Source organism: Neolamprologus brichardi, chromosome 14 (genome assembly GCF_056152115.1).
Source record: "Neolamprologus brichardi isolate AB-2024 chromosome 14, ASM5615211v1, whole genome shotgun sequence".
NCBI classification, from domain to species: domain Eukaryota; kingdom Metazoa; phylum Chordata; class Actinopteri; order Cichliformes; family Cichlidae; genus Neolamprologus; species Neolamprologus brichardi.
Genome location: NC_142117.1, coordinates 9,266,854 through 9,281,108, shown reverse-complemented (window position 1 = coordinate 9,281,108; position 14,255 = coordinate 9,266,854). Strand labels below are relative to the sequence as shown.

Below are 14,255 nucleotides of genomic sequence, written 5' to 3'. Positions count from 1 at the left end.
ACAGAATAGGTCACACATAAGAAAAAATTGTTCATTATGATATAAATGCACATTCATAGACTCACATATTCACATATATACATAACTAATAACAAAATTAAAAGCCCAAGCTTAATGTTGTGTACACCTCCTGTTGCCAGCACAGCTCTGACCCATCAGTGACGACATTTACAGTTGATCCTTTGGCTGCTGTCGGTACTGAAGTACTTAATTCTAGATGAGTCTTGCTTCATGCATTGGATGGATGGATGCTGATGGGACAGTTTGAAGGCCAAATTAACATAGTGTGCTCTTTTGTTGTAGTGCTCATGCTGTTCCTGTGTATTTTTTTATTTTATTTTTTTGCTACCGTCCCTTCTGGGAGAGACCACTGCCATCAGGGAGGGCAGCTGCCGTTGGGTAGATGTTTAGTTGAAACAAAGTAACCTACTGCTAAACCTTAGATCCAGCTGGAAATTACATATTAATAAGATGGTCTGTTTTTTATTCACTTTGCCAATCAGGAACTGATCGGTCTTTAGGTTTTGGTGGGTGTGTGCACAAGTTCAGTGCCTTTGCCTGGCACGCTTACAGTCACGCAGCCACACACAGAGCACTTTGAGCTGTTCTGGACGTACAAGGTAACCTTTACGCTCTCTGTGATAATGCTGTCTTTACACTCTGCTTTTGTGTGAGCATTTTTTCAAGTTAAGATTTGAACTCCGAAATTATGGTGAAAAGAGCACACGCACAAATCTACACAGAGACACTGTTCCTTCATCAAAGGGCACTTGTCGCTATGAGCGTTGTTTGTCAGCAGGGGGAAAAAGCAAAGGATGGAGAGAAAAGTAAATGCCACGGCCATAGATCAGGGGATATTTAATAGGCCTGGTGTTGTTGTATTAAACACAGGCTACTGCAGGAATGTCAAAGGTGCGCATGTACACATACACACACAGACACACAAAATTTGCTTTCTTGCAGTTAAAAAACTGTAATCTGTCTGTTCAAGTTAGCCATGGTCTCTGGCTCTGGACAGCAGGGCTCAGTTGTGTGTCTCTACCAATCTCAGGTCTTCAGTTGTTCTTGGAAACTTCTTTACTGAAGGGTACTGCCTGTGCGCGCACACACACAGACTCACATCTACAGAGGTGTGTGTAGATAGTTATTTTCAGCCACATCATACAGCTGTTTTCAGCTGTCCACCAATTAGTAGATCATAAGGTTTGTAATCAGCCAAAGGTGGGTCTAAAAAAGAGCGATTATTTGGCTTTTGGCAATCCAGCAGACGAAAACATGTCTCCATATAAATCATTATATTAGTATGTAACAACAAAGATGTCCTAGAGATTTACCCATATCAACTTCAAATGAGACGCTTTGTCAAAACTTGTTTCTATGAACTCCTGCTGGCTGAAAACCTTTTAAATCATACCCCCCCCCCCCCAAAAAAACAAAACAAAACAAAAACAAAACAAAACATGGAGGTAGTTGCGTCTGCTCCTGATGGACTTTTTATTGTTAAAGCTTCAGTGTTTTACCTACTTCAAATTTACCTTGCCTATGGGTATAAATAAAGTTACCTTGACCTACTGTCCTGTTTTTGTTTAATTAATTGGTTGATAACAAACAGACATACATATCTGACAGCCTAATAAGATACTAGAATTTCATGCATCAAAACTGAAGCAAAAACTTTTTCACGCAGCAGATCATATTATTTATTGAGAGTAATAATTATAGGTGAGATCTAGCTTCTTCTGAAACCTGTCAATTAAGCTAGCCAAGCACCTGACTATAGTAAAGTATGGATGAGTGTACCAGGCGATGATTTTTAAGAATACTTTTTTGCACTTCAGGCTTAATTGTTTCAGCTCTGAAAGTTGCCACTTGGTTTAAATATGAAAAAAAAAACAGCAAGAGTCATCTGGTGTTTTACACATCAAACATCTGTGTCCAAATTAACCTTTTCCAGATCTTAATGGAAGAAGATACACAGGCAAATTAACTGGACATGGATCATGGTTCAGAGTGCCATCTAGTTCCCTCAGCATGTAAACCTGCAATCGGTGCTCTGATCAGAGCCCACGAATCTGTCCTGTACCTGCATCTCTTTCTGGAGCACATTATGTTTCATTTGTTGCAGGTTCTTGGAAGGATGCTGATGTCTGTCCCTCTCAATGCCAATATGCTCTGTAACTGTCTCACCGGTGCATCGCTTCTTCATCGTTTTTTTAGCAGTCTGTTCTATAGCAGGAGACTACACCGCCTCTGCTTTTTTCCCTCCACCAGTGAAAAGCTATTTAAAACTTCTCAAAGTATAATAGTCCATCTCATATCTTGTCTATTAATCTCCCTTCTCCCTCTGCCCACATACAAAGACAAATACACACACACAAAGACATACAAGAAAAACGAATAATGGATTGAGCGGCTGTTGAGCCTCTTCTCTATATTCGAAGGGATGGCTATCAGCTTTATTTGGTGTGATACAGTCTGTCTCTAACACAATAACAGGCACATTGACAGAAAGCTTTGTGTGGTCAGTCTTAAAGCCAGGAGGCCCCAGACTAGAGACTGAGCACTTAGAGAAAACAAACAGTCTCAGAAAACAAAAAAAAACCTCCTTGTTTCTCAGTGTTTGTGTCCTTGGATCAAACACAGAGACAGTCACCAACACAACTAAATTGACTTTATGGAGGTACACTCTTCAAAGTTTCACAAAGGATTCTTGAAGTTATTTGTAACTGTAGTGTATGACATCTTTGCTTATTAATCTACAGTTTGGTTTTACAAAAGACACAGTATATATTGATCAGCACATTATGGATAAGCATGAAAAGGAAATTTGTACCATATAATGTGATTTAATTGAAAAATCTTAAAAGCTTCATAGTACTGGATCACCCCAATAGAGCACTTTTGGGAGCTCTCAGACTGCTGGTTTACTTGTGGTTCCTAGAGTATTTAAAAGTAGAATGGGAGGCAGAGCTTTCAGCTTTCAGGCCCATTTTTTGTGGAACCAGCTCCCAGTTTGGAATCAGGAGACAGACACTATCTCTACTTTCAAGATACTTTCAAGTTTTCTTCCTGTTAAAAGGGAGTTTTTTCTTCCCACTGTCGCCAAGTGCTTGCTCATAGGGGGGGTTCTGATTGTTGGAGTTTTCTCTTTATTGTTGTGAAGTCTTTACCTTACAATTTAAAGCACTTTGACACAACTATTGTTGTGATTTGGTGCTATGTAAATAAAATCGAGTTGAACATCATTTGCTAATAAATAAATAGTGTAGCTGAGGCTAAAGTGAATGTTAGCTTTGCAAGGAATGAAATGTGTGCTATCATCACCAACAACAGGAAAAACAGCTTCCAAAACCAATTCTGTCATCTATGTACTCCACGGCAGAGATTGTAGTCACAAGCACACAACTGCACAACCAGCGACAAGCACAGGCCTTGACTGGCAGATGTCGCACTGCTGAAAACAAAAATCTGCATATGCATATCTTTGCGTTGTCTTTTGAGCTTTTTGAGCCTTGAATATTTGTGTACAGCCCCAAACTCCAACTAACCCCAGAGGCAATTAGTGTGTACTTGGACTCCACGTCTGATTTCTACACTGGAATAATTAGAGCAATATAGCATAGATGTTTTTGTTTTAAAAGTTTACATGTTGCAATCACTTTCTTCCTAATGAGAGTCATGGATGGCACCATTGGTGGCATTTCTTATTCAACTTTAAATTGAACAGTAACCTTTTATCATATCACTCTAGTTTTTACACAACAAATTATTCAACTGTTTAACAAACAGAAAACATGCAGGTTTTACAGAAATACAGTTATGAATCTTTTGACTAAAAATATCCCTTACTAAGATTGTTTGATGTTTCCATTTCAGCGGAAGATATAAGTGTAGAAAAAGTCATTGGCATACAAAGTACTGATGGTCCTGGCCATAAAACTGTAGCGTGAGGCGAGATAATTATGAATTTTATATCTTTTGAGCATGCAGTGTAAGAGATGTGACTAGTATTAAAAATGCATGCACCATACGTCAATACTACTCAGTTTTAAAGGTTTTTGTAATGAGGATTGGAGTAATGTTCGCAGTTTGTCTTCCTTAAAATGAATAGAATTGACCAATTCCATAAAAGGTGAGGTAGACCTGTTGGATAAAATGACATTTATCTAATGGAAAAAAAAAACAAAGATCTGATGATGATTATGATAAGAGGCTTGATATCTTGTCTGTAAAAAAGGGTTGCATCGGAAAAAGATGAAAACTCGGTCTTAATAAATGCCTGTATGTAGCAGCTTTCAAGAGGATTAAGACGTCGAGACATTAAGTGTGCAGAGATTGATGTGATTTTTTTCACACACATTAGGCAACAATTGTTCCTCATTTTTGTCTGAATATATAAATGTCACTGTGACATAAATACAAATTTATTAATGAATGAAAAATTTTCAAATATGCACTTAATTTGCAGTCATGAAAAAAAAAGTAGTTTGAATTGTGGTGTGTTATTGCTTAGTTTTCACGTGACTGTGTTTCCACCATAATTCAATAGCTTGTAGATCAATCTTAGCAGTGATAACTTGAAGTAACTGTTTTCAATATGACTTTATCAGTGTCTCACTTGGTTGTGGAGGAATTCAGGCCCGCTCTCCTTCACAACATTGCTTCAGTTTCTTAAAGGCCTGGGAATTCATTTGTGCACAGCTCTCTTACGGGTGCTCGAAAGTAGTCAGTCGGGTTTAGGTCTAGACCAGGGGTCCCCAATCCCAGTCCACGAGGGCCGGTGTCCCTGCAGGTTTTTAGATCTCACCCTGGATCAACACACCTGAATCACATGATTAGTTCATTACCAGGCCTCTGGAGAACTTCAAGACATGTTGAGAAGGTAATTTATCCATTTAAATCAGCTGTGATGGATCAAGGACACATCTAAAACCTGCAGGGACACCGGCCCTCGTGGACTAGGATTGGGGACCGCTGGTCTAGACTTTTAGTGGGCTATTACAACACCTTGATTCTTTCCTTTTCCAACCATTCAGTTGTAGATTTGGGATCATTGTCTTGTTTTATCACTATGTTTCAGTAACTATACCTATTAGACATTTGACGCTGGAATACTTTGATACACAGAAGAATTTATGGTGGACTCTATGATTGCAAGGTACCTGGATCATGTGGCTGCTAAACAGTCCAAATCATAACCCCTCCACCACCATGCTTAACAGTTTATGAGGTGGTTGCCCTAATTTGCTTTGTTTTTGGTCCGGTGCTGTGCAGTGCAGCCAAACATCTCCACTTTGGTCTCATCTGTCCAAGGGGACATTGTGGAGGAAGTCCATGCTGCCATGTTTTTTCGGGAAAGAAAGAAATGAAATTTAACATATAACGTGCTAACTGAGACCTGTAGAGTCTGATATGTAGCTCTTGGGTTTTTTGCAATTTCCATGATTATTGGACAGTCTTACTATGGGGTAAATTTAGCTGGGATGTCTGCTCGTTGGAAGACTTTGGATATGTATTGACAAACACCTGATCAGCAAACTGGACATGATTAACGTTATGATGTAACCAAAACCATAAACTCTTCCTATCCTTTGTTAAATAGTTTGGTAAAAACTGGTAAAAATAAATAAATAGTTGCAGTTGCAAGGGTCCTCCTGGTAAAGGTTACTTGTAAATGTGGTGGTAACTGTCTACTGAACCTGCTAACTCATGGCAGAGGGTTTTCTGAGAGCAACAGAGGCTTTTAGGCAAATTCTCTCTTTGAGGAAAGAAGCTGAATTTTCTGGCTAACTCTTCAGTGTGTGTGTGTGTGTGTGTGTGTGTGATCTGCGATAAGAGAAGGAAGAGGATGAATTAAAGAGAGGAAAAAGAAAAATAAATTACTCTGCATTTCCTTTTCCCATTTCCTTTACCACCTCCTCTCTTGCTTCCTCTCTAATCTCACACTGAGGCTGTGCGACTGCTGCTGTAGCACTTTTCATCCCCTCACTTGTATTAGCTAGTTTCCCCATATTAAATTCATTGTTTCCTCTTTTCTCCCTGTCCTTAATGTCTGTGTCTCATACTTTTTTTCTTTTGTGGGTTTTGATGCTTTTCCCCTTTTCCCTGTTCCAATATCATTCCTCTCATGAACACGAGGTTCAACCCTCATGTTCATGTTTCTTTCATTCTTGCTCCCTTTCTTCTCTGATCCCCTGCTAGTCATAGCAATTCGTGCACATCACTGCTTTCAGGCTGTTGTCTTTTGCCACTTTTCATTTTTATTGCATTACATCATAACAAATTTGTGCGCATTGTCACAGGGATCATCTCACGCAAAGTCTTTTTATTCTTCTGTCTGGCTTTAGTTAGAAAGGATGAATGAATAATGGTACAGGTAAAATCCATAGCTTTGCTTTTTTTGTATCTTAAGAGACGCCTGTGGTAGAATGAAAATAATGTTATGAATGCAACTTTTTTTAAAAACTACTGATGTGAGTACTGCCATGAATTACAGTCACTTCACCATTGTTGAAGTTGTAAAAAAAAACAAAAAAAACTGTAAATTTATACTAAAAAGTCACATCTTGTTCTAAAAAGAAAAAATATACTTTCATATACAAAAGTAGCCTAGTTTTCCTGTTACTGGTAACATCTGTTGCACGTATAAAAACTTGCAACAGTCGGGAGAATATGTAGGGTCACACTGTTAATTGAAGCGTCCTCGATTCAGTTTCATAAGCAAACAAGTATCTTGACCTTTGCCTGTTGCAAGTCTTAAAAACAATACTATCCACATGTGCTTTTTACTTTAGTGAAGTCTAACAAATGTAGGTAAAAAGACTATTCCTAAACAGATCTATGGAAATATTTCAGACCCAGATGGAACTCCAGTATATGTAACAATATGACAATATATAAATTGTTTTTAGTCCACAGTGATCACTTGATATGATTAGTTTTGACTTGATCTACATTATAACAGTCTGTAGATCAAAAAAAAATGAAGTTTTTAGTTTTAAGAGCAACATCGAGCACAGTTCCAACACCGAACTGAAGGAAATAAGTATTTCAAACACCCTATTTAACATTTTGAAAGTGATTTCTTAAACATCTTTTGAAACACGTGAATTTATCAATGACAGATTCATCTGTCAGGACAACTGCGATCACAGAGGCGAGCAGCTCTTAAAGGCGTACAGTGTTGATTCGCAGTGGCTGCACATTCTTGCCATTAGCGTGACTCTGGCCAGGGCTGAAATAGGGGAAGACCTTGGGGGGGAATTTCTCTCGGTAGGTGTAGAGCCAAGACATGTCGTCTGCGTTGTAGAAGATGAGGAGGCCTTTGGGGTAGTCCAGGAACACCCCCACCTTCTCCACCTTGCTCTTGACATTGAGACGGGTCCAGGGCTCAGTGCAGGCGCTGTACTGGTTCCCGTCGTGCATAACGATGCAGTAGAAGCCGCGGCTCGGCTGGATCTGGATGCTGCCTTTGCGACTGACTGTCTCGCTGGCCACGCCGATCATCCACTGCGTCTTCTCTGACACCATCACCTCCCAGTAATGAACGCCAGACGAAAAGGGAAATGAAAATTTAAAATATCGACTGCCCTGAATTAAACTGTGTTTGGTTGCAATTGCAATACATGATAATCTTTATGTTCCTTTAATCATAAATTATTTTGTTGGACAAAGTCTTGACATAAATACATAACAGTGTTTTTATTTCCTCAGTCCCGGTCTCTCTCCCAGCAGAGACCAGAGCTTCCTTTATAGTGCCACCTTACTGTCAAGATGACAATGACTGATCATGATTACAGAGACAAAACTGGAAAAGGGGAGAGAAAGAGGATAAAACAAAATGGAATGACTGGATGTCTGAGGGGAAAAAACAGAAGAAGAGTTCAGGGGAAGGATAAGGGAGGCATGTCTCTGTGTCTAAGGAAAAGGTTTGGAACATGAAGTCCTTGGTCTTGTCTAGCTGGGGCTTCAGTTATGTAGATGTATTTTGCTACACACTACAGCCATGTTGCATTCTGACCCTCTCCCGCACCTACAAGCTTTAGATGTGACTAAAGAGCAATACAGTGGGAAAATCTCACTGTAGGGAGAAACGACCCTGGGGCAGACATGCTGCAGGGATTACAGTGTATGCCAGGCTTGGATTCCTTTGGGATCCCCCATGAGGGTTAGAGGACATGGGATGCCTTGAGTAATCTGCTCAGTCTTCTGATATGATGAGCAGGACAAAAACAAAGATGGTATAAAGAGAACAATTTGTAGAGTCCAAAAAGGAACTTTTTGGATGATTTTTACTGAATAGTTTTAGTGTCTTCACTTTAAACACACAGGATTAAATTGTCATTTTCACTCAATCCTCAGAGGGGGCAAAAGAATTAGAGTTACTCTAGACATGAAATTGAGGTCTTTTAAGGAGGCTTCCCACAGAATTCTGCAGAATGAGAACTGGTGTAATTTCATTAAATTCCATTAAAAGCTTTATAAGATTATTATAATAGAAATATGTTTCTTACAGTGCAGACCTTTAATTTCACACTCATATCTGCAGCACCAGACACTTAGTAATCACAAATTTAGCAGATTAATCATGTTCAAAAACAACAGATGACAGATGATAACTGGTGCCAGAGCAGTGAAAGCATATCTAGCATGCCAGTCTCCCATCAGTCTTCCCTGAAGATGCACAAAGAACCAGAAAAACCTGCTGGATTCAGAGCTGGCACAACTCCAGCAATCTATGCCGGCCACTTGGTTATGGCGTTCCATGTATGCCCTGCCTGCTACCATCTTGCACCCTGCTGTTATGTGCTGGATTGTCTCAGGGGCATCTTTACACAGCCTGCACCTGGGGTCTTGCCTGGTGTGGTAGACCCCAGCCTCTATGGATCTTGTGCTCAGAGCTTGTTCCTGTGCTGCCATGATTAGTGCCTCTGTGCTGTCTTTCACTCCAGCTTTGTCCAACCATTGGTAGGATTTCTGGATGTCAGCCACTTCCTCTATCTGCCGGTGATACATACTGTGCAGGGGCCTGTCCTTCCATGATGGTTCCTCCTCTTTCTTGGCTACCTGAGGTATTCACTGAGCCATCTTCCTGATGTATGCATGGATGTTCGTTGTCTCATCTTGGACCGTAGTATTGACACTCACTAGTCCCCGGCCTCCTTCTTTCTGCTTAGCATACAGTCTCAGCGTGCTGGACTTGGGGTGAAACCATCCATGCATGGTCAGCAGCTACCTTAATGATGTCAGTGACTTCTATCTCCTCCTTTGGCCAGCTTATTATCCCAACAGGGTACCTGATCACGGACAGGGGGTGCATGTTGATAGCCCAGATCTTGTTCTTTCCATTCAGCCGACACTTCAGGACTTGACTGACCCTCTGCAGGTACTTGGTGGTTGCAGCTTTCCTAGCAATTTCTTCTTTGCTTCCATTTGCCTGTGGGATTCACAGGTACTTGTAGCTGTGAATCTCACTGTTTGTAATGTTGCCTTCTGATAGTGCAGTCCCCTGACTACCTTCCCTCTCTTACCATCCGAGATCTACTAAATGTTGTGAATATATCACACACATAAACACAATCCGAAGGCCAATTCTGAGCCAGAAAAAAACTGTAAATAAATAAACATATATTTATTGCAAACTACACTGTGGGTCATCGAGCTAATAAACTTGTGTATAACAGAAAGTTTTATGTTGAATCCTTTTTTATTCCCAGCTACATCACATTGGCAAGTTCATTATAACAGCTGCAAAAACAAATCACACAAACAAGGCTTCTGCTGCCACAGCCTAACTAGATTTATATGTTGGAATCACAGATTTCATTTGCACATTTTAACAGTAATTTTTCAGTTTGAATTTGTTGTGTGATGCAAGCGTCATGCCACTCAGTGACTGTGTCAGGTTTTGCTGCATTCCCATTGGTTGGTTAGTAAGTAAGTAATTACAATTTTTACTTTCTTGACATTAGCTTTGTGTTGCAGCACCCTGGTAATAGTAAACCTGTCTTTCAGTGCAACCATCATTTTGAAGGCATGACCAAGCAAATCATCAAAAGAAATTTCATAGATCATTTCATTTTCTTCTGGTACACTCCAAAATAATATATCTGGCTTTACACTGATAATGTGAGGCAATGAATGAACTTCCTATCATGGAACACTGAGAAAGGAAAAATCATTCCAGTCACTGGTGTTTTTTGCATTTTGACCTTGTTTTTCTACTTTTTTCTTAGCCTCCAACATTTTGTGAGCTGCACATTTTTCAACTGCAAGTCTTGCACTCTGGTGAAACAAGTAAGAGCTCTCTATGCACTTGAGAACAAAAAGTATCTTGTATGGCACACAAAGAGCATGCATGAAAGCATTAAAATGAATCCTTTGGGGGAAAAGAGAGACCTAACGACAGCAAGGAAACAAGAGAAATCAGAAAGATGAAGTGGAGAGAGATGGAGTGAGGTGGAGAGGAAAAGGAAAGGGAAGAAAAGGGAGGAAAAGAGGAGCAGAGTGCTCTTTTATATGTAAATTGGCTCTCTCACTGATGGCTGGGACGAGTAATGATGACCTCTTCCAATACTTGAACATGGTGTCAGCATTTTTACATGTGCGCACGAACACACACGCACACACACACACACAGTATTCACATAACCATTCTCCTACACATCTGCACATCTCCATACACATTTAAAAGCATGCAAGTTACTCACAACACGCATACACGCATACACACATGCACACATACAAAAACTCACTCTTCCACACCCTCAAGAGACAGGGAACAGTGTGAAAGTGTGATGATGCATCATTTTCTTTAGCACCTCTATCCATCTTTCCTTTCCCACCGTGTCTTTTTCCCTGCTTTTCACACCCTTTATTTCAGGCAGGCAGGATGATGTGTATTTGTGTGTGTACAGCAATTTCAGTGTCTGAATATTCATATGTGGTTCTACTATGAGAGATTATCTATCAATATTATATCCAGATCTGCTGACAAATCTCTTAATATTCAAGTGGGAAGACAAGGAATAAGACAATGAAAATAGTCTGCGGTTACACGTGTGTTTGTAAGAATTCAGCCTTAACAGCAGCTCACTGTACTGTTAATTCTGGGCAGTGTTTACTTTTAAGAGAATTGTGTAGTATTTTGTATGTATTCAACTTGTTTTCTTTGTTGTTTTGAAACATACATACAAGAAGTTTATATTGCAGTAAAAATCAGATAAGAGTAGTTTGACAGACTTTGATTACACAAATTAGGAGTAGGTAGCGGATGACAGGCAATGATTTGTAAATAAATGGACATGAATAACTTTATTAAATAATATTATACTGCAGTATAGTTATCACTAAATAGGCAGCTTATCGTCTTTCTCTTGTCAATTCTTTCTTTAAAGATATAACACATCTTGTGATCAACTTGGAAAAAAGGTCAATGTGACATGTAAAAGTGAGGTCAGAGGTCAAATGTGACATGATATTTGGATGCAAACTATAATGGCAGACAGACCTACCCCATACCTGCCACTCGGAAAGAGTGACCGCACACCCAAACACTGCGAAAAACCTAATCTTCTTGGTGAAGGTGACAACGACTGGTTCTTCTGATGTTGGCTTTCTTTCAGCTCAAATCTATCTGGCCATTCTCCTCTGACCTTTAGCTTCAACAAGACATTTTTGCCCAGAAAACTCCTGCTCCTGCTCATCTTTTTCAGATCATTCCTATAAACTCTAGAGAAGGTTGTGGTGGTGCATGTTGTGGTGTGACCAGACATGTCGCCATCTATCATATTTTCAGTGTGCCTTATAATCCGGTGTCCTTATGTATGAATTCTGGTTGTCTTACTGACCTTGAACTGATTTTATGTTGTACACGACGCTCAAAAATCTGTCAAAAAAACCGACTTTGGTAAGCTACGAAGCCGCACCGCTTGATGGATCGTTGGAGCATTAAGGCTACCGTAGTCAGGAGCCTCGCCGACTCGTAGTAATCTGGGTCCAAAACTCCGTCTGCTTCAGGTCCCAAAGTCAAACGAACACTGCACCATCACTGAGAGTTAAAAACTGTCTAAATTCTTTCATCTTTAATAAAATGTTCAGTGTTGCTGCTTTACCAGGTGTAACAATTAAGTTTGACATCCAGGTAACCATGAAAACAGAATTTATTAAATTTAACAGCGTTAAAACTTAGCAGGAAGTTAGCTCGCTAGTTTCCACCTAAACATGATATAGCACGTTCTGACTGAGAGATTTCTGAAAAAATTAAAACGTACAGTTCTGTTATCACGTCCAACATAAATGAAGACAGAAAACTGAACAGCTGTGATGTTTGAAGGGTTACTGGAGTTGGGCAATCTGGTATATAATGATACATGATCGCTAGCAACACAGCTGTTAGCATAAACACAGGGAAGCTGGAGGATGAATGCTAACTTTTTTCCACTCCATAAAAGTTAACATGAGGGTTTTTCATGATGGTTAGGGACAAATGCAATCGCATGGCAGGATGCTGTAAACCGACCAAACTTCAGTCAGTAGAATAATCCATCCACAATACGAGGTTAGTCATTTATATATTGCAGCCTAACCTAGCACATTTGCTGCATAAACGTAACAACAGTAGACTGTGCGTCACTCCTCAGTGACAGCAACACTACTTTTAAGATTTGATGCCAGTAAATATTTAGATCGTGATCATACAGAAACATATCCCTTGTTTCATGCGCAAGATGCAAAAACAAGATTGTTGACTTGAGCGCACACACACATAAAAAGCTCCTTTTTCATGATCCAAACCTCAGCGAGTTTGTACTTTAGCACTGATGAACCAGCTTCACATGGTTGTTTTCATGTCTTCCCCGCTTCCTCTGCCTCTCGTCTTCCTTTCAAATTCACAAAGAGAGGAACTCTTGGGCCCTCTGTGTGAGTTCTGCTCAGCGTACTGCAGGCGAGCGCACAACTCAATAGAGACCAGATAGCTTCCTATTAAACCCGCTCTGCTTTTAAGACAGCTGAGCATTAGTGCAGAGCTGTGTGTTATTGTGCCTGTGCATGCACGTCACATTGCGCGAGAGCTTTTCGTGTGATTCTTTAGATGTATGTCTTTACACTATGTGCACTCCTGCTCTTTGGTTTATTTATTTATTTATTTATGGGGGTTTTTTTGGTTTTGTTTGGTTTGGTTTTTTTGAGCTCCTACTGCACCTGTCAGTGGTAGCAGCAGTAGTCTCATACAGATACAGCTAAAATAGTTTAGTTTTAGTTTGCGTCTGTGAAATTAAAAATACATTAAAAATGTCGTTTTCTCCCCTTGGCTTTTAAATCTTTTAAGTGTTTTTAGTCTGTGGGTGTCTTATTTTTTGCTACTTGTTTACACACGAAATATCCTCGTGACTCTGCTTTGCAGTAATAAAACAAGTTGACTCAGTAAATCCAGTTGTGAGATCCCACCTCTGGCAATTTGTTCAAACCCTTTCTGACTTTCCTCTTCACCTAGCTTTATTGCATGTGTTTTCCCCGCCGCAGAGCAGCGAATCATCGAGAAGCTGGATTCACTCACTTACTGTTTATCCAGGGGAATATTTAGATGCTACCTACTCAAATTCTGCAGTTTCCTATAGCAACTGAAAAAAATAACATATCAGTATTGAAGACTGACAGCACTTCATAATGTCCGTGGAATAAGCAGAATAATTCTTTGTCACATCTATTCTGTTGGAACCTCATGTATTTCATCGTACAGAGATATAACACTGGCAGATGTTTCTCTGATTAATAGTTGTGCAGCCAGTCAGACTTCCAAATAAACTCTTAAATAACATCCAGCCGTTAGTCTACAGCAGTGATTCTCAAAGTGTGGTGCTCAGTCCCCTGGTGGGCTGTAAAGACACCTTAGATGGGCCATGAAGTCATTTACAAAAAGCAAATATGTTTATTTTGTTTTGTAGGGTTTAAAATAAAGCACTGATACTTACCTGGTTCAGGGTCATTGTGGCTGGAGCCTATCACAGCTGTCATAGGGAGAGAGGCAGGGTAAAATGGTAAATGGCCTGTATTTGTATAGCGCTTTACTAGTCCCTAAGGAACCCAAAGCGCTTTACATATCCAGTCATCCACCCATTCCCACACACATTCACACACTGGTGATGGCAAGCTACATTGTAGCCACAGCCACCCTGGGGCGCACTGACAGAGGCGAGGCTGCCGGACACTGGCGCCACCGGGCCCTCTGACCACCACCAGTAGGCAATGGGTGA

General features: G+C 40.1%; 1 protein-coding gene and 1 pseudogene across 1 annotated transcript in view; one reads left to right on the top strand and one right to left on the bottom strand.

The window, feature by feature from the left end:
- Window positions 1-14,255, top strand: part of LOC102783717 (calsyntenin-2-like) — a 321,541-nt gene that overhangs the window by 215,809 nt on the left and 91,477 nt on the right. The window lies entirely within an intron of this gene.
- LOC148098797 (uncharacterized) lies at window positions 7,168-13,988 on the bottom strand (annotated as a pseudogene).